Raw genomic sequence first — 19,954 nt, 5'->3', positions numbered from 1 at the left:
TGATGACCTGAGCTGTGGTTAAGCAATCTGTTCTGTATATTTTTTACCATTTATAATATAAGTTATTCTTATATTAGAAGAACCATCGGTAAATATTGACATAGTATTTTATGAGATTGCTTCTTTTGGGAACTCAGAGTTTTCTTTTTGGGCTTTGGAGTCTAGGTTTTAGACCTTTATTAATTTTTCACCTTTCAACACAAGACAAAATCTCCTCCTGAGAGGGCAGCACCCACTAGCCGGCACGGGTCATTAGGGAGCAGCCATTTGTCACTATAACTCAACCGGAAGGTAAGGGTGGATGGGGCAGTGGCTACATAGTTAGAAGGACAAGCTGAACTCGAAGATGGTCTGGATGCTGGATGGGAATTTTCCCTTTAGGGTCTTTTCTCCTTCCTTGATCGGATTTTGGATATCAAGGTGGTGATTACAGACCCTGAGGATGTCATCAATGAGAGGGACCTTTTCTGGCCCAAGAGTCTCCTAGTATTCTTTAAGACACTCATTTACTCTCTTCCATCTATTTACATCGATGGTTCCCTCTTGGGGAAACCAGGGGCAGAGATTCCCTATATAGTCTAAAAATTGCTTTAAATCTTTTTGTCTAAGAGTCTTGTAGTAATCTTTAAGAAGGCCATTTACTCTCTTCCATCTATTTACATCGATGGTTCCCTCTTGGGGATGCTATTTTTGCGTGCAGGCTGATGGGCCAACCTGCTCTGCCTATGGACTCTTGTTTTTGCTCCCTGGGTCTTGGCCCCTGATGGGAAAGAATCAGAGCACCTGGAGGGTAACCTGTTATGAAATGTGGAGTTTGATAGGAGAATTTGGTAGGAATTTGGTACCTGAGGACAACAGGACTGTGTATGTGCTACAGGGATCCTGGTATGACAAGTGAGAATTGCTTGTTCTGTCTGAGTGTCTAGGTTGCTTGTCCTGACCCCACCTGAATCTCTTCAGAGAGCTGTTAGAACTGTAAGTATCTAGGCAAGGGCAAGGGTAGGTGTGTGTCCACAGAGGATCCGGAAAGTTCCATGTCTGAGAGACACTTAGGAACTTTGGAGAAAGTCAAGAGAAGTTTCCGAGGGGTGGCTGTTGGTGGGTGGAGGTGAAGGGCTGTGGAGATGAGATGGAATGTGACAGAGCCAGAGAGAGGTAGCTCAGAAGGGTTGCTAGGAGATGGCTATTTTGTGGGCCTGCTCACAGGATCTGGTAGGCAACCAGACAGTTGGGAAGGAATGTTCCTTCTTTTGATGTTTCCTTTCCCCCAGCTCAGGTTCCTGTGCATCCTATCTTCTTGGACGAGATCTGGATGTCCTGGGCCATCTGCGGTCCCCTGGTGGGGACCATGAAGGACACATTCCACCTGAACCCAGATGGCAGCACTCTGTTTGCAGGAAGACCAAGGATTCCTGTGGCAGTTCTCTTTTCTCTTGGGAACAGCAGACTCATGGGTCCATTGTCACGCGAGACTGGATCCCACAAAAGTGCACACAGCGGCCTGATCTTTACCTTGTGCCCATCCGGAAGCAGCCTTCTGCCACACAGGAAGACAGGGCTGGGCCCCATTGAGGTGGGTTTCTGTCACCCCTGTTTCATCTGCCTACCTTGTCCCTGTGCCCTGATCTTTGCGACACTACCATCCCGATGCCCTGCCAGCCCGGGTTTGGCTGGCAGCCCTGACCTGGATGCTTTGTTTGGCAGAAGTTTCTAGTTGCCATCAGACCCAAGGTTGGCCAGATTACAGGAGTGGTACCTGAGTGGTCAGGGTCAAGTAGGTAGCTGTTGGAACTCAGAGGACTGTAGTGCTGTTGGGGAAGGTGAGCAAGGGTAAGGGTGGCCTTCAAAATACCCTGGCTGGGCAGCTAGGGGGCGACACACAGCCATCACCACGCAATCCCAGCTCGCAATGCCATGAGTTTGGGTCTGAGGCCCCTCCCCTGTGGCTCAGATCAGCATGCCCTATCTCTAGGCTTCCCTTATGGTGCCCTGCTCGCCAGCGACCCCTCCCTCCCCCACCCCTTTACCCTCACTCGGGGCCCTCATGGGTTGGGCAGGTGCCCACACTGCAGTGTCTCGGGGCAGTCCAGTGGAGGAGCCCATGAGGACCATGACCACCAATCCCCCCACCCGGCAGTCTCCAATCCACTGGGATTCATCCCTTGCAACCTGCTAGTTGTCGACCCATATGTGGCTAGTGTTGGCCTAGGTGGTTGTTTGGCAGCCATCTTGCAGCTTGGTGCTAGCCTGTTGGCTTTGGTTGGTTTCTGGCGTTTTATGCTTCCAAAGGGCAGAGGGAGTGCACCCGTTTCCCTTAACAGTTGGCATTCACAGTGCTCTACTGCTACCAAGCAGAATGCATTTGCACAACCCGCCAGCAGGTCACAGTGCTTCCCTGGACATGGCGGCTGGCTGCCTAGGGTGAGGCTCTCCCTGCTGGCCCCACAGGAACCATACAGGTCTCCTGCAGCCTCCTTGACACAGGAGAGGGCTGGGAGAAAGCAGGGCCCAGGTGACCTGCACTAGGCAATAGGGGCTTTTTCAGCTTGATGGGTTACAGGAAGATCATCCTAAAGGGTTCTGAGACTACTATGTCTGGCAGGATCAGGGGACTTTGTTACTTACCATGGATTCTGCATTCCGGCCTGCATCTGGCTTGATGCGGGGGTCTGTCCAGATCACATGACCACAGCGTGTGCACAAGGTCACCCAGAGACCGCCTGGCTTTTGCATGAGCTTCCCCAGCAGCACCCACAGCTCACTTCTGGAAACCACACACACTGCCCGCCATCTCTGGCCTGTGCTCAGGCTCTCCGGGCCAGGGTGCCATTGTGGCCAAATGTCTGCCCTCCATTTCAATCTCTACTTGGTGCCATCCTCTCTCCTCCTCGGCTGCCCGGCCTGGTCTCTGGATCTTTTGGGGCATCATTTAGATGTGGCTTTCTTCTTGAGCCATGCTGCAGGCACGATTAAGTGACTGGGACATGTCAGAATAAGTTTCTGCCCCCAAATCCTAGAATGGGCCTCAGAGGCACCACCCTCATCGCCATAAGCAACCCTTTGGTGTATTCCTATGTGGGAACGGAGCTCAAGCCAGTGTGATGGCTCAGGGTGTAATAGAGAAGCAACAGCCAGAGTAGGGTGTGCATTGATGGGTGTCCCAATCAGGCCATGCAGGCTCATGGGTACCATCCAGACCAGGTTTCACTGGCTCTCCTCCCCGGACAAGCCTCCTCTTTTCTGTGGTGCGGGGCACCCATGGGCTATACTCCTGCCTTGCTCACCTTGCCATAAACCGGGAGAGAACCCAGCAGGGTAAAGAAGAGCCCCTTGCCTTGCTCTGCCCTGTCCTGTATCATCTGGGATGTTAGAAGACTTAGACAAGGCTCTGCAATGAACAGGGGTCTGTCTGACCTCGTAGTACTTGTGTTTGTGTGTGGCTTTAGTCTGTCTGTGTTCCCTGTACAGGAAGCTAGTTCTGTGAGAGGCTTTAATCATTGCCAGAGACAGCGGGTATGTAACTGTTATGGTGGTCAGCTCACGTTTGAAACAGATGGACAGGTTGCCATGGAGAGGCAGACTTTCATTGAGGAGAAGGGCTCCACCCTTCAGCTCCAGCTCAGATGGGCACAGTGTCTAATGTGGTCCTGTGTGTGTGTGTGTGTGTGTGTGTGTGTGTGTGTGTGTGTGTGTGTGTGTGTGTTGGGTGTGTGTACTCCCGGCTTATGGGATGAGTGCATTGTGTGGGAACCACAGGTTAGGTTGCAGGAGCATCCTTGGTGTGTCCTGCCTGGCACATCTATGATTTTAGAGCTCCCCACACCCGTCCAGCTGACAACCGCAGGGAGCTCCTTTGTAGCCTCAGAGCAGATGCCTCTAGGAGGCTTTATAGAGAGGGAGACATGTAAGAGACTAGACAGGTTTGTCTCCAAGAGGCAGGGAGAGTGTGCTTATTCTAGGAGCCATCTGGAGGTGTGTTCCTAAGTAGGCACGGAGTTCGAGCCAGTGTGATGGCTCAGGGTGAATACCAGGAGAAGCAACCAGAGTAGGGTGTTCACTGAAGGATGTCCAAAACTGGCCACGCAGTCCCTTAGTTACCATCCCAACCAGGTTTCACTGCCCCTCCTTCCCTGACAGGCCTCCTGTCTTCTGTGGTGGAGGGCATACTTGCAGGCGCCATAATCCTGCCTTGCTCACCTTGCCTTAAATGGGGAGAGAACCTACCAGGGTAAAACAAACAAACAAAAAAGCCCCTTGCCCTCTTCGCCCTGTGATCTCGGCTGTTAGAATACTTAGACAAGACCCTCAAATTAACAGGGTCCTTCTGACCTCCTAAAACTTGTTTTTGTGTCTGGGTTTATTCTCTGTCTGTTCCCTGGACAGGAAGCTAGTTCTGGGAGAGCCCATATACATTTCCAGAGACTGATGGGTGTGTATCTATTATGGAGTTCAGCTCAGGGTTCAAGAGGATGGACAGGTTGGCATGTAGAGGAAGACTTTCTTTTAGCAGAAGGGTTCCTTCCTTGAACTCCAGCTCAGATGGGCACAATGTATAATGTGGTCCTCTCTCTCTCTCTCTCTCTCTCTCTCTCTCTCTCTCTCTCTCTCTCTCTGTGAGTGTGTGTGTGTGTGTGTGTGTGTGTGTGTGTGTGTGTGTGTGTGTGTGTGTGTGTGTGTGTGTGTAAACCTATGGAAAAGATTCTATGAAGCTGATTAGTTTGTTGGAAATTCTGGTGCTTATGGAGTATAGGAATGCTGCAAATCCAGAGACAAATTATCTGGGACTACCTTTACCTGATTAAGAGCCACCTATTGCCCCTCTCTCCATCTGAACCAACATCCCTGTGACTATCAAGATTACGACCTTCTACCATCCCAAAGGCCAAGAAAGTCATTAAATGACCATTGAGTCTACAGTAGAGATTACCCAGCTTGCTTCAGTCCCCTTCCTTCATGTTTCCAGCATTTGAATTGTTGAGAGACAGAGGGGTGGGGTGGGGAGAGAGAAACTCCTGGAATTGGTGGGATATCCCTTTAGAAATTCATTGATAATAGTTATGCTACAAACAGCGAATTCTTTTTCTATGTCCTGTCTTTAGTCAATACTTTCTAGTGTGCTAACAAGCACATATTCATAATCCTATATGTCTATTGCCTCCAAAATGTTTTGAAAATGTAATTCAGTATATTACAAGTCTATCATTGTGTTTTATCATTCCTTGTGTTTACTAACATAAATTTTATTTGACAGGCTGTGGTGGCACATACCTATAATCCCAGCACTTGGGAAGTAGAGGCAGACAGACCTCTGAGACTGAGGCCAGTATAGACTACAGAGTGGGTTACGGGACAGTCAAGTCTACCTGGTGATACCCTGTCTTGCAAAACCAAAAACGCTGGAGAGATAACTCACTAGTTAAGAATATCAGCTACTGTTCCAGAGGTCCTGAGTTGAATGCCGAGCAATCAGATGGTTGGCGCCAACCATCTGTTGTGATATCTTGTGCCCTCTTCTGGTGTGCAGGCATGCAAGCAGTTAAAACTTTATATGCATAATGAATAAATAAAAGTAAATTTAAGCAGGGCGTTGGTGGCACACATCTTTAATACCAGCACTAGGGAGGCAGAGGCAGGCAGATCTCTGTGATTTCTAAGCCAGCCTGTTCTCCAGAGTGAGTGCCAGGATAGGCTGCAAAGCTACACAGAGAAACCCTGTCTCCAAAAACCAAAAAAAAGTAAATTTAAAAAGAAAGATACATTTCTTTTGAATAAATAAAATTAGAAAGAGATAAGAGGCAGAGAATGTGAGAGCTAGGTAGTGTTAATCCCACAGATGGGAGGAAAAAGACCACCAACCCAAGTCATCATTGCCAAGTTAATTAAAGCAAGCAATTAATTAAAACTACCTGTTTTATTCTTGTACACACGCTACCTTCCCCTAAGCCTGAGTTCAAGATGTCAAGGTTCTACATGATAAAGACAACATTTTGTAGTTAGTGGTAGGTGCTTTGTGAAGGGGTATTTTGTTGACAAGTAGGTGGAGTCACAGGAGCAGATCTATGCATAAGAAGTTAATCACAGCAATCCCCTGAAAGAAAGGCATAGTTGTGATATGGGCATAATAAGGTAGTTATAACAATAGGTAGTCATAACACCCTTTAAAACACCGTCATGGTTGTCCTTTCCTGGAAAAAGAGGTACAGAGCCATGTGTAGTTAAGGTTACAGGTGAGACCTAGTCCAATGCTGGAGAAACAAAGGTTTAATCGTAAATAGGAATGAACATGGTTTGTCTTATGATAAGATGGATTTTAAGCCTACGATGGAGGAAGGCTGGTTCATCAGTAGTCCAAGCCAAGCTAGCCTCAAACTCCCTATGAAGTCGAGGATGTTCAGGAATTTCTGATCTTCCTATATCTACCCCACCCCAGTGCTGGGGATCTAGTCGAGCATCACCATGATTGATTTTTGCAGTGCTGGGAATTGGACCAGGACTACCTGGATATTAGGTGAATACTGTCAAACGAGCTATCTCTCCAGCAAAAGCTGTTTTTGCTTTGACAAAGGAGAATCCAGCTAGGACACTGTACACAATTACAACTCCTAGCCAGCTACACACTGCTGTGGACCAATCTTTGTTAACTGTAAATATGTATTGCTCCCATTGTTAATAAACGGCTGATTGCCCATTTGCTAGGTAGGACTTTGGCAGCAGAGAAACCCTGGGAGAAAGAAGGGCAGAGGCTGATATTTGCAGGCCAGACAGAGAAGGAGATGGACGTGTATAAAATGACGGAACAAGTCACCAGCCATGTAGCAGCACATGGATTAGTAGAAATGGGTTAATTTGAATTATTAGAACTGGCTAAAGCAGGGTAATGGTGATGCACGCCTTCAATCCCAGCAATCATGTGGCAGAGGCAGGCAGATCTTCTCTGTGTGTTCAAGGTCAACACGGTATACATTGCTGGTTCTGGGATAGAGTCCAAATTACAGAAAAAGCCTGTCTCAGGAAAAAAAACACAAAAAACAAAAACAAAAGAAGAGGTAGCTACAAACCAGCCTAAGCTTTCAGCCAAGCATTTATAACTAATAACAAGTTTCTGTGTTTGGACCTGGTTGGCGGAAAAGAAACGTCTGATTACAATAGACAAACACAGCTCCTCCCGGTAATTTTCTGAAACATGATGTACTATCCAGATTACGCTTTGAATCAGGCAATCAGACTTTTGTATCATAAAGAATATTCATCCTTATCAAATCAAAGGTCTTTAAATGACACAATGAAATAATAAGGCAATGTATAGATGTAGGGGCTGAAGAAAAGATGTACAGAGTAGAGTATAGCTTAAGCAGTAGAGTCAGTTCTCAGCACAGTCACACAGAATAGCATGTAGGTAATGACGTACAAATGTTACAAATAACTATGAAAAGTGAACAGAATAACTTACAGACCAACATGTATAAGATACTTTAATTAATCTATTCCTCACTATCTTGGATTGCTGGTGCAGGCGTCTAACTCCAGCTACTGGAGAAAAAGGCAGGAGGGTGCAAAGTTCAAAACTGGCTGGAACAATTGAGCCAGAGCCTGTCTCAAAATAATATTTTAACTAAAAAGAGCTAGAGATGTATTTCAGAAATACAGTATACAATATCCTTTAAGATAAGAAACAAAAAACACAGAGATAGGCAGATGATACGTAGTTTTCTAATCATTGGGGATGTAAGCCCTTAGTACCAGGACTTGGAAGGGAGGCAGAGGGAGGTGGATCTCTTCAGATCTAGGCCAGCCTGGTCTAGAGAGCCAGTTCTGGGCCAGTCAGGGATACAAGAGAATCCCTGTCTTGAAAAACAAAAAAAAATTGTAAATCATTTTTTTCTGTTGAATATGAAATGTCAAATATTTAAATTGAAATCCTGAGGTACTGAGGAGGTGGCTCAGTGAATAAGAGCACTTGTTGACAAGCTTGACTACCTGAGTTCAATCCCAGCTCTCATCTAAAAAGTCATGTGTGTGGAGTGGAGGCCGGAGCATTCCAGTGGCAAGCTCTAGGTTTAATAAGTGGTTTTCTGTGATAGTCATAAAACAGAGAGTGATGAAGTAAAAAACCTGATCCCTCTTGTGGTAGTTTGAATGCATTTGGGCCCCATAAACTCATAGGGAGTGGCACTCTGATGAGGCATGGCCTTGTTAGAGGGAGTGTGGTCTTGTTGGAGGAGGCTGGATGACACACAGGCCTTTAATCTAGAGGTTGAGTTTGGAGGGCACACCACTTCTTTTCTTTTTCTTTTTTTTTTTTTTAGATTTAAATTAGAAACAATCTTATTTTATATATCAATCCCAGTTTCCTCTCCCTCCCATCCTCCAATGCCCCTCACCGGCTCTCATCCCATCCCTCTTCTGCTCCGTATGGGGGGCCATACCCTTAATCTCTGGGCCACACTTCTGTTGGAAATGTGCCCCTGTCGGGGCAGGTTCTGCCTCTGCCTCTCAAGTGCTGGGATTATAAATTTGTGTTTTCTTAAAGTTCTTGTCATACCGGTCTTTCAATTGTTTGTTTAGAATTACTCCAAGATTTTTTATCTTGTGTGTGGCTATTGTGAAGGATGATGTTTCTCTGATTTCTTTATCTGTCCTTCATCTTCTGTGTATAGCTTGTTGGTACTATATCAATGCATACAGAAATGACATTCTAGCGGGGCGGTAGTGACACACAATTTCAATGCCAGCACTCAGGACACAGAGGCAGCTGGATCTCTGTGAGTGCAAGGCCAGCCTGGTCTACAAGACTTAGTTCCAGGACATCCTCCAAAGCTACACAGGGAAACCCTGTCTCTAAACACCTGCCCCCCCCAAAAAAAAGATAAAGAAAGAAATGTCTTTCTATGCACAAATAACTCATTTATTCTATGTGGAAAACTACATTATGAATTTTTCTACAGCCCCAATACTAGAGTATCTATACTCAATAGTATAAGGTGGAGCTCAATGGGAGGATGTAAGTCCTGTGAGGCTCTGGGGACCATGCCTAACATTAAAAAAAGTATCTAGAAATTGTTTCTGATTATCATGCTGGAGTAAGTCTCTTAACTGAGAAGGTATTAGAATGGAGGGTTCACATGCTCATTGCAAAAAGCTTCATTTGGCCAAATCTTTTGACACAAATATCTTTAATCCCAGCACTTGTGAGGCAGAAGCAGGCAGAACTCTGTGAATTTGAGGACAGCCTTGTGGTTTAATGTTGTTTGTAATCTAACAAATAAAGCTTGGCTCAAGATCAGAGTGCAGAGCTAAGTCACTCGTTAGCCACACTCTTAGATAAGAGCTAAGCCATGGGGCTGGAGAGTAGCTCAGCAGTTAAGACCTCAGGCTGCTCTTCTAGAGGTGTAGAGTTCAATTCTTAGCAACCACATGGTGGCTTTCAACCATCTGGATTGAGATCTAGTGCCCTCTTCGGGCCTGTAAGTGTACATGCAGGAGGAACGCTGTATATATAATTTAAAAAACATCTTCTTAAAAAAAAAAAAAAACCTAAGCTACTAGTTAGCCACCGACACATATAAGGCACTATTTAGGCATAGAAGACAGGCATTAGTAGCCACCCCTTTAATTCCAGCACTTGGTAGACAGAGGAAGATGGATCTCTATGAGTTCAAGGCCACCTTGGGTTACAAGAGAGTCAATCAATCCAAAAGAGAAATAGGGCTCACCCCTTTGATCCCAGCACTTGGAATGACACGCTTTTAATCCCCCACTAGAGAGGAATATAAGACAGGAGCTCAGTCTGTGGATTGGCAGAGAACATTGCAGTCGGCAGTCAATCTGAGTACAGGATTAACCCCTTTGATCTGAGCCTTGGTAGAGGTAAGAACTCTCTAGTGGCTTGGCTGCTTTGATTTTCTGATCTTTCAGCTTTCCTGCCTAATATCTAACTCTGGGTTGCTATTATTCCTGCTATGCAGCCTAGTCTACATAAAAAGATCCTGTCTCAAAACATTAAAGTCACAACCAAAAACAAACAAAACAAACCTCCCCCCAAATAGATCCATAGTATAACAGAACACAGACTGACTATGTATGATTATACCCGCAGTGTGTTCAAAGTATCCAAATTGTCCTCCCAACACAGTATGTGAGTGTTTGTCCGACTTTGCACATTTGTGTATTTAAGGCAAGATTATATTATATTACATATTTTGCCCTAAACGTCATTCCTGCCTTATTCCTCAACCTCCAAATCAATATGGTACAATTACAGTCATGGACCATAACACTCAGCATTGCATATTCATTTAAAATATATTACTAATGTACACCAAGCACTAGCTTATGTGTGCAAATGTGTGTGTGAGTCTGTGTGTGAGTGTGTCTGTGTATGTACACACGGGTGAGAACACAAGCATGCTACACTACATGTGTAGAGGTCAGAGGAAATGACAATTGGGGGAGTTGTCTCTCTTTCAATAGAGGGTTCTGTTGAGTCAAACTCAGGCCATCAGATTTGCACAGTGTCTTAGTTAGGGTTTCTTTCTTCCTTCCTTCCTTCCTTCCTTCCTTCCTGCCTTCCTTCCTTCCTTCCTTTCTTTCTTTTTTCTTTCTTTTGGTTTATCGAGACAGGGCTTCTCTGCGTAGACTTGGAGCCTATCCTGGCACTCGGTCTGGAGACCAGGTTGGCTTTGAACTCACAGAGATTCGCCTGCCTCTGCCTCCGGAGTGCTGGGATTAAAGGTGTGTGCCACCAACGCCTGGCTTTAGTTAGGGTTTCTATTGTTGTCAATAGATACCAGGACCGTGACACCACATTTGGGTGTTGGTGTGTTTTGAGACAGGGTCTCTTTGTGTAGCCTTAGGTAGTTCCCTCTGATGATAGGCTGGCATTGAGCTCCCACAGAGATACACCTGCCTCTGCCTTCAGAGTGCTGGGATTAAAGACATGCACAACTATGGCCCAGCTCTGATTCCATTTTCAATCTGTGGATCCCATTCTGTTTTTAAAAAGATTCATTTATTTATTATGTATACAGTGTTTTGCCTGCATGTATCCCTGCAGGCCAGAAGAGGCCACCAGATTTCATTTCACTTGGATGTGAGCCACAATGTGGTTGCTGGGAATTGAACTCTGGACCTTTGGAAGCACAGGCAGTGCTCTTAACCACTGAGCCATCTCTCCCCATCCCCCCTATTTTTGTTTTTACCATTCCTTTGAGGAATGAGTTGATGGTTTTGTTGTTGTTGTTAGTAGTGGTGGTTGTGATACTGTGATTGTTTTCCTTTTGTATTATGAAGTTACTCAAAATCAGCATTTTACCCTTTCTTTCTACTCAACACATACCATTACAAATTGTCTTTCTTGTACTCAGTGTACAATAGGTGGGAATCAGGTGTCAATGTTTCAATGAGAATTCTTAGAAGTTGATGCTTTTATTCTAATTGCACCAGACTTATTGTAAACTGCCTTTCCTTGGTTGTGGAGATTGATTTGTGGCTTGCAACATTCTCTCCTTGGTCATGCCCATTGTTGTTTGCAAGGCCAGGCTTGAGGGAGGAGGTTTTTAAACTCAGCAAGCTCAGGCTACAGTGTGAGTCCTTGTTTCAGAAACAACAAAGTGGAAACAGGGTGTGGACTAAGCATTAACTGAAACATTCATCAGTCAATGGACATGTGGGTTGTTCCACACTTGGGGTCATATGAAAATGGCATCAAGTACATTCATGGAAGGAGTTGTTAGTAGACTGGGCTGCTTTCAACCAGATGGGAGTGGGCCTATTTGAGGGGAGGTAGAGGACAAACAAGACAGAGGAAATCAGGGTATGGGGGTACAGTAGGGGAAGGTAGCATGGCAAATAAAATAAAGCACATCTATGAAAGTGTTATTTCATTAATAATGAAAACAATATTTTGTCTGCTAATTCAAAGAGTTAACACTAGGTGGCAGTAGCACAGGTCTTTACTTCAGCACTAGGGCAGAGACAGGGAGACCTCTGAGTTTGAGCCAGACTGATCTACACAGCAAGTTCCAGAACAGCCAGGGCTCCACAGAGAAACCCTGACTCTTAAAACAAAAGCAAAAACGAACAAACAAAAAAATTAACAGAAACAGAATACACGTGAAAAGAATATCTGTTTTGGATTTAGAAAAGGATTATCTGTTTTGGATTTCCTGGCTTTTGGGAGAACAGAGAGGCTGTGACGATGGGAAGGGGAAATGGGGGTGATTTCACTGTGGAGGGTAATGCGGGGTAAATTATAGGTTGGGATAGCCAGCAGGAGATGAAGGGAGAAACAATACTATGGATGTTTGAAACAGGCATAGGCAGATAGAATATTAACAAGTTTTCATAAAAATATATCAATAATATGGAGCCCATAATATACGGAGAGATACCATGCTCGGCGTACACACAGTGGTGTGGGGGAGGGGAGGTGCCTTGGTCCTACCTCAATGAGAGGAAGGGACAGACTACCTAGGGAAGGTCATGCTCTCTGAGAGGGCAGGTGGGAGGTAGGGGGGAGTGGGGGGAGCGGGATGAGAGGAGGGAGGGGAAACTGAGATTGAAATGTAAAAAATGAATTAAAAATGTTAAAAAACATTGTGTACAAGAAATATATATATATATATACATATATATACACATATATGAATACACACACACATATATGTAAGGAAGTATATATGTAGGTGTGTGTGTGTGTGTCTGTGTGTGTGTGTGTGTGTGTGTGTGTGTGTGTGTGTGTGTGTGTGTGTGTGTGTGTTGTCACATATTTACTAGAAAATCCCAATGTAGCTGATCTGTAAAAGGCAGAATAACGTATCTTATATCAATTCCAGTAAATCCCAGGGTAGGCCATCTAAAATGCAGAATAAGGTTAATGATATCAATTCCAGGAATCCTCTGCTCTATTCAAACAATATTACTTGAACTTTCCCTAGCACAATGAGCAGTGATTGCTGGGCCCCCACACTCTCTGAGGAGCGAACGTCTCGATCACCCTTTGTCATTCAGTTATGAGGCTCTAGCAGACCTCACTTCCACACTGATGGCCTCCTGACAGCTGACCCCGCCCTAGTGCAAGAGGTACCCAAGAGGACAGTCTCCAGAGTCTCCTTGGCTTTCCCAATCATGTTCCCCCTCCAACAGTCCTTGTCCTGGCAGATGACAGTGGGCACCAGACTAGCTAACACTATTGACACTAAGGGAGAGTAGCGAGTCCTCATTCAGAAAGCTTGGCTGTTTGTCTTGCTACAGCAGGCAGAACCCCCAGAGAGGCAGCTCGGGACTGTCCCGTGAAGGCCGGAGGACAGCCATTCTGAGTGCCCTTCTCGAGCTTTGCTTTCTTCCTGAGACCAACTGTCATTCGAGTTCGGTGTGCTTCGCCTTCTGGACGTGTCCACAGTACTCGGGAAGGAAAGCCTGTCTCAGAGGATACTGCTTAACTACTGTTTGCTACGAGTCACCATAGGCAAGTACATTTGATGCCCCTTGCCAGGGGTGACAGGCCATTTCTTTTTTTTCTTGCCATCTGCATCACTGTCTAAATGGCCAGCCATGATGCGAGGGACTGGTGAACCTCAGTCCGGAGGTTACCCTCTGAACATAGACCTCAGTTTCCCCAGCCTCTCCTGCTGGGACCCTCTTCATGGTCCCCCCACCCGTCCAGCACACTCTGGCTTCTACCCTAGATTATATAGTAACTGTGGGACAGGGTACATCCACAAAAGTGGTCTCAGCAGCATCCCCATCCTTGGAAATGGCTCTGGGGAGGGACACATCTACAGAAGATGTCCCAGGACATAGTCTGTCTGTTCTCAGAGTTCTGGATCCACCCCAAGGTGACCGAGTGGCTATGGGATATGACACTTGTACACAAGAGTCTGTAGCTAGGTTCACATCTAGGAAAGGGATTCCTTGGATTCCACCTGCACACAAGGACCTCCCTGCACCTCCCAGGAGGCTGAGGGAACTTCCCCACCTCCTCAAGAGGTTTGGCAATCTGCCAAATCTCCACATGAGGCTGCAGAGTCTTTCCAATCTGCACAAAGGACTGTTAGTCCTTCCACATGCCAACAAGTGTCTCCAGAAAATCCAACAAATACCCCAAAAGCTCTGAATTCTACATTATCTCCCCAAGGGATCTCAGAACCTGTTTTGTCTGTACAAATGGCACTGGAAGCTGACAACTCTACACAAAAGGCTGCATAGCCTTCTCCCCCTGAACGTAGTGTTGCTGGGCATTCTACATATACACAAAGGCCTCTACTAAATTCCTTACCTGCCCCTGAGGATCTTAAACATCCTACAGACACCCACGAAGTTCTAGGATAGACCACACCTGAACAGGAAGCTCTAGTACCTTCACGTCCTTCTAAAGCCATAGTCAAGGAACACACACGGGCACTAGACATATTAGCACCTCCCCCATCTGAGAAAGAGACCCTGGGATCTACCACATCTCAACAAAGTGCTTTACCATCCTCCCCTTCTACACATGAGGGTGTCATGAGGATCCCTTCTCAGGAGGGAAATATTAGACCGTTTCCCTCTGCCCAAGTGGAACCTGGGCATCCCATTTCTACCAAAAAGAGGTTGAGAAGTGATCCTTGTGAACAAGGGGACTTCAGACCTTCCTCTTCTGAGGAAGACAGTTTCAAGCTTCTCCCTTCTGAAATAAGGGGATGTGTATCTTCTCCTGTTCCCAAGGAAAGATCAAATACTACAAGTACCCCTCAGGTGAGTCGCACTCTTTCTCTATTTGTCCAAAAGAACAAGAAGTGCTCCACATCAGACCAAAAGACTGTGGGACCGTGCCAATCTATCCAAGGGCCTTGTAAACATTCCAGATCTCCCCAAGATAATGGAGGGCCTTTTCTATCTGTCTCAAAGTGTCTACAATATTCACCTTCTGAACCAGGGCTTCAGAGACATTCTCCATCTCTTTCGCAGATTCCAGAAAATATTTCCCATGCCCAAGGAGATTCCTCACTTTCCAACTCTGACTCAGGACCTGTAAGACTATCACTATCTGCCCAAGGGTCTGAGGGAAAGTCCACATCTATACAAAGAAGTCTTGGATTTGTGCCATTAGCACAAGGGGATCTGACATCTCCCATGTCTTCCAAACCATCTAAAAATGCTTCTGTTTCCTGCCTTCTTGCTGCAAAACACTCACCATCCCCTCAGGGTTCCCAGTATTATCAACATCTTATCAGGGCTATCTTGGAACTTCACCATCTGCCCAAGTGTCTCTAGGACATTCACCATCTGCCCCAGGATCTCTGTGTTATTTCCAGTCTGCCCAGAGACCGTTAGAACTTTTGTCTTCTGCCCAAGAGACTTGGGAAAGTCTTCCATCTTCACTTTGTGAATCAGGACCTATGCCCCACCTCCCAGGAGATGTGAGACATTCTTCATTAGAACAAGGGATTTTAGGACTTGTATCCCCTTCTCAGGGGCTTCTGGAAACTTCTTCACACTCATCTGGGGTGTCTTTACAGAGGCCTTTGCAAAGGCTTCTGGATCTTTCCACACCTACTCAGGGTGCTGTTGGTCCATCTACTCAAAGAGCCCTAGTACCTTTCCCAAGCAAAGCAGGAACTTCCCAATCAGCACAGGAGTTGCTAGGAGTTTTCCCTTCTGCACAAGCACCTCCAGAAATTTCTCCTTCAGCTTTAGTGGCTCTTGGACCATTACCAGGGACTCCACAGCCTCTGGGCCTTTTGGCTTTGTCTCAGGAGACTCCTTCACATTTACACATGTTCATCGACATCTGGAGTTCTCTCAATATGGCTCAGGGGCCCTAAATTTGAAGCCATCTGCACAATGACATCAGGAAAGTCCCTCATCCTCAACTGAGAGTACAGCATCTGTGCACCCTGCCCAAGGGCCTGGGGGCATTCTCTATATGCACAAGAGTCTATAGAAATATCCAAGTCCATACAAGAGACTCCAGCAAAGTCTCTCTCTGGTCGAGGTGATTTGGCACCTTTCCTGTCTTCTCAAGGAAACCTTGGACGGTTATCCTCTGTGGAAGTGGAGACATATTCCCATGCCCTAGGGTCTCAAGGACATTTGAAAAATGTCTCAGTGTTTCCAGAAATTATGTTATCTGACTATGAACCCACTGCAAATTTTGTACCTGTCCAAGGAACTCTCAGACATTGTCATCTACTCAAGGGGAGGTGGGACTTTCTCTGTCTGCCAAAAGAACTTCGGATCAGTCCACATAGGAACATGGGAATGCACAACAATTGGGACCAGAACAAGTGGCTATGATCAGCCCGTCATCTTCCCAACGGGCTACAAGACATTGTCAATGTCCCCAAGATACTGTAGAACATTTGCCACCTACTACAGGAGCTCTTACACATTCTTCAACTCATCAGGGGACTCATGGATGTTTGATATCTTCCCAAAAGACCCCTGATATTTTGCCTTCTAACTCTGACTCTGTGGCACATTCTCTTTCTGGCACTGGTGGTCTGGAAACCTCTCCATCCTTCTCCAGGGGCTCATGGACAGATGCTATATGACAAAGGGCCTAAAAAACTTTCTATATCTGAACGTGGGTCTCTGGGTAATTCAGTATCTACCCAAGAGACTCAAGAACATTCAGCAACTTCGGTAAGGATTCGGAATCCTTGCCAATCTGCCAAGGAGGGACTCAAAAATTTGACACCTTCACAAATTTTTCTAGAGTATGCTCCAAATATTTCAGGGGCTGTAGCAGCTTTGTTATCTGCTCTGGGGAATATGACACTCTCCTCATTAGCAAACGAGTCACCAGAGCATACACAATATGTCAAAGAAAGTGTGAATCTTCTTACTCTGCCACAGGGTCCCTAGGACTTATGGCATTTCCCAAAAACTCTTTAGAAAATTCCTTATGTGGACAAGGGATTATAGACAGAATGCCATCTTCCCAAGAGGAAGTGGAAGTTTTCCCTTCCATCCAAGGGGCTGTGGCACTGTCCACATCCACAAAAGAGAGAGTACAAAGTACATCATCTCCTGAAAGGCCAGTGAATCTTCCTACTTCATTAAAGGAGGCTTCAAGGCCATCTCCATTGATTCAAGACCCTTACCAAATTCACTATCTGCCACAGAAGCTTTGCAATCTTTCTCATGTGGTCAGGGATCTCAAGCCCCTTTGTTATCTGCCAGAGAAAGTGTACAAGACTCACAATCTGCAACAAGTGTACAGAAAATTTCTTCATCGACTTCACAGGCCCTAGAACCTTTGGTAACTACCCCAGGGCCTCTGCAAATTTACCCACCTGCCAAACAGAATCTGTGTCCTTTGACATCTATGCTAGAGTACGTAGAACATTCCATTTCTCTCAGAGGGGTCTCAAGGGGAGCACAACCTTTTCAAAATATTCTTGGCCCTCTGTCAAGTAGAGGAGAGGCTGTACAGTTTTCTCTATCTGCTCTAGAAAGTACAGATATTAATCCATTTGATCCAGGGCCTTCACACCTTTCCTCATTACACCATGTGACTCTAGCCCCTACTGCTTGTCCTCCAGATCTAGTGGGATCTTCTCTTTCTGAACGAGGGTCTTTGGGGCCATCTCCAAATGTTCAAGGTTCTCTAAGACCATTGGCAACTACATCAGAGGCTGGGGCACCATCCCTATCTGGAGACAATACTGTACATCTGTCTGCATCTGCACCAGGGACTGAAGCACATTTGCACTCTATCCTTGGTTCATCAGCATCTGAGCATGACAACCAGATGGAGGTGGGACTTTTGCCATCCATCCATGGCAATTTTGGACCTTCTCTGTCTGATCCAAGGACTCTGGGAATGACCAAGCCTGCAGACGGGTATGTAGAAAATTTACTGTCTGGACAAGGGGCTACAGAACATCCAACTGCTACTTTCCAGGAGGCTAATAAATCTGACCAAGGTCATCTACCACATTCTCCATGTGTCACAGAGGCTTTGGAGCCTGCTCTGTACAATCAGGGAGCTGAAGAATCTTTGTTATGCCCCCCAGTAAGTATAAAACATCCACCACATACACCAGGTTCTCAGGTGCAGAAAACTGCTCTATCTACGCCTGGGCTTCAAGACATTTTCGAATCTCCCAAACAGCATCCTAAATTTTGCATATCAGCCTATGACATTCTGTGTCTATTGCCATCCACTGGAGATGCTGTAGACCTTTCTACAGCATCTCCAGAGTGTCTGAGACATTCCCAATCTGTTAAGAGGGAACTGGGATATTTCTCATCTATAGGAAAGGCTGTAGAATATTCTGCAACAGCCTCACAAACTACAAGAACACTGTCGTCAATCCAAGAGTGTGGAGGGCATTCGTCATCTTCCCCAAGTGCTCGGGAACCTTCTCAATCTGAACCAGGGGATCCAGCACATTTGCTATCTTCCCAAGGACCTCAGAAACCTTCCATATTGACTCAAGGGATGCAGACTCCTTCAGCATCTGCCCAAGAGTCTCCAGAACCTTCTGAAACTTCCCATCATGTTGTAGGAACTCAACAATCCTCCCAGAGTAATCTTGAATATTTCCTGCCCATAGAGCCTGTGGACGCTTTCACATCAGTTTCAGGGACTACAGTAAGTTCACCATCTGCACCACACCCGCTACAACATTCTTCATTACAAACAGCGACTTCAGCAACTTGTCTGAATTGCCAAGGCCTAGTGGGATCTTGCTTGCTTTCAAAGAACTCTAGAAATGTCGCCATCAGCCTGAGGGTCTATACAACCTTTATCGTCTCCCCAAGGTGATGGGAGAAATTCTCAAATAGAAAAAGATAGTGTGGGATGGTCTATATCATCACAGAGGATTCTGGGATCATCACCAAGCAACACAGGGGCTCTGAGATCTACTACATATGCCCAGAGGAAGGCAGGGATATTGCCATGTACCCAAGAGTATACAAAACACTCAATGTCACCTCAAGGAGATCTTGGACTGCCCATGTCTACTATTCCGAATCTAGGATATGTGCCATCAGATCAAGGGCCTAGTACACATTCTGAGTCTTTTCAGGTGGCTTCTAGATATTCTCTGTTTATCCAAAGTCCCCTGGGACAGTCACCATCAGCTGTGGAGGCTCTGAGACCTTCCTGTAAACAGGAAAGTGAAAAAACTTTGTTATCTTCCCCAGGGGCTGTGAAAGCTTCATCATCTGCACCAGATGCTCCAAAAACTCTCCAAACCACCCTAGGGGCTCCACCAACTCTGCTTATCAAGGCCTTGAGGAAAAGTCTATGTCTGCCCTGGGTACACTGGGTTCTTTCTCTTCCAGCTCAGGGCCTCCAGAACATGCAGCATTTTTTCCACTGGTTCTGCACCATCAGAATCTTTCCAAAGTAAAGAAGGGCACTTGTGTCCCAAGGTTGAATCTCAGGACCCATCATCATCTGTCCAAAGGACTACTGGACATTTGCCATTTCCCTCAAGGACTACAGGGCATTTACATCATGATCAAAGAACTCAGGAATCTTCTTTATCAGTCTCAAGGGGTCCAGCACATTTGCTATCTAAGCAACTTTGCATGTCTGCTCAGACAACTAGGGGCACTTCCCCATGTACCCAACAATCTCTACAACATTCAGAATTTTCCCCAGAGATTCAAGGACCATCCATGTCCGCCCAGCGCACACATAAGGTTTTCTATTCTGTCTCACATGCTTTCGGAATATCTCCATATGTTCCAGTGACTATAGGCCCATTGCCACATATCCAAGAGACTCCTGGTCTCTCCAGTAATACGAGCAAGTCCAGCCCCTTCCCCATGTTTACAAAAAGATGATGGATCGCCTATATACACAAGCGACTCTGGAACTGAACACAACAATACATGGCCCTCTAGAACCTACACCATCTACTCAGGAGTGTGGCCAAACTTCCCTTGATGAAAAAGTCACTTTGTGGAAAACGACATCTGCATAGGGCATTGAAGGACTTTCTGTTTCTACCGC

Source organism: Cricetulus griseus, chromosome X (genome assembly GCF_003668045.3).
Source record: "Cricetulus griseus strain 17A/GY chromosome X, alternate assembly CriGri-PICRH-1.0, whole genome shotgun sequence".
Taxonomy (NCBI): domain Eukaryota; kingdom Metazoa; phylum Chordata; class Mammalia; order Rodentia; family Cricetidae; genus Cricetulus; species Cricetulus griseus.
Note: the sequence above shows the minus strand (reverse complement) of the source record.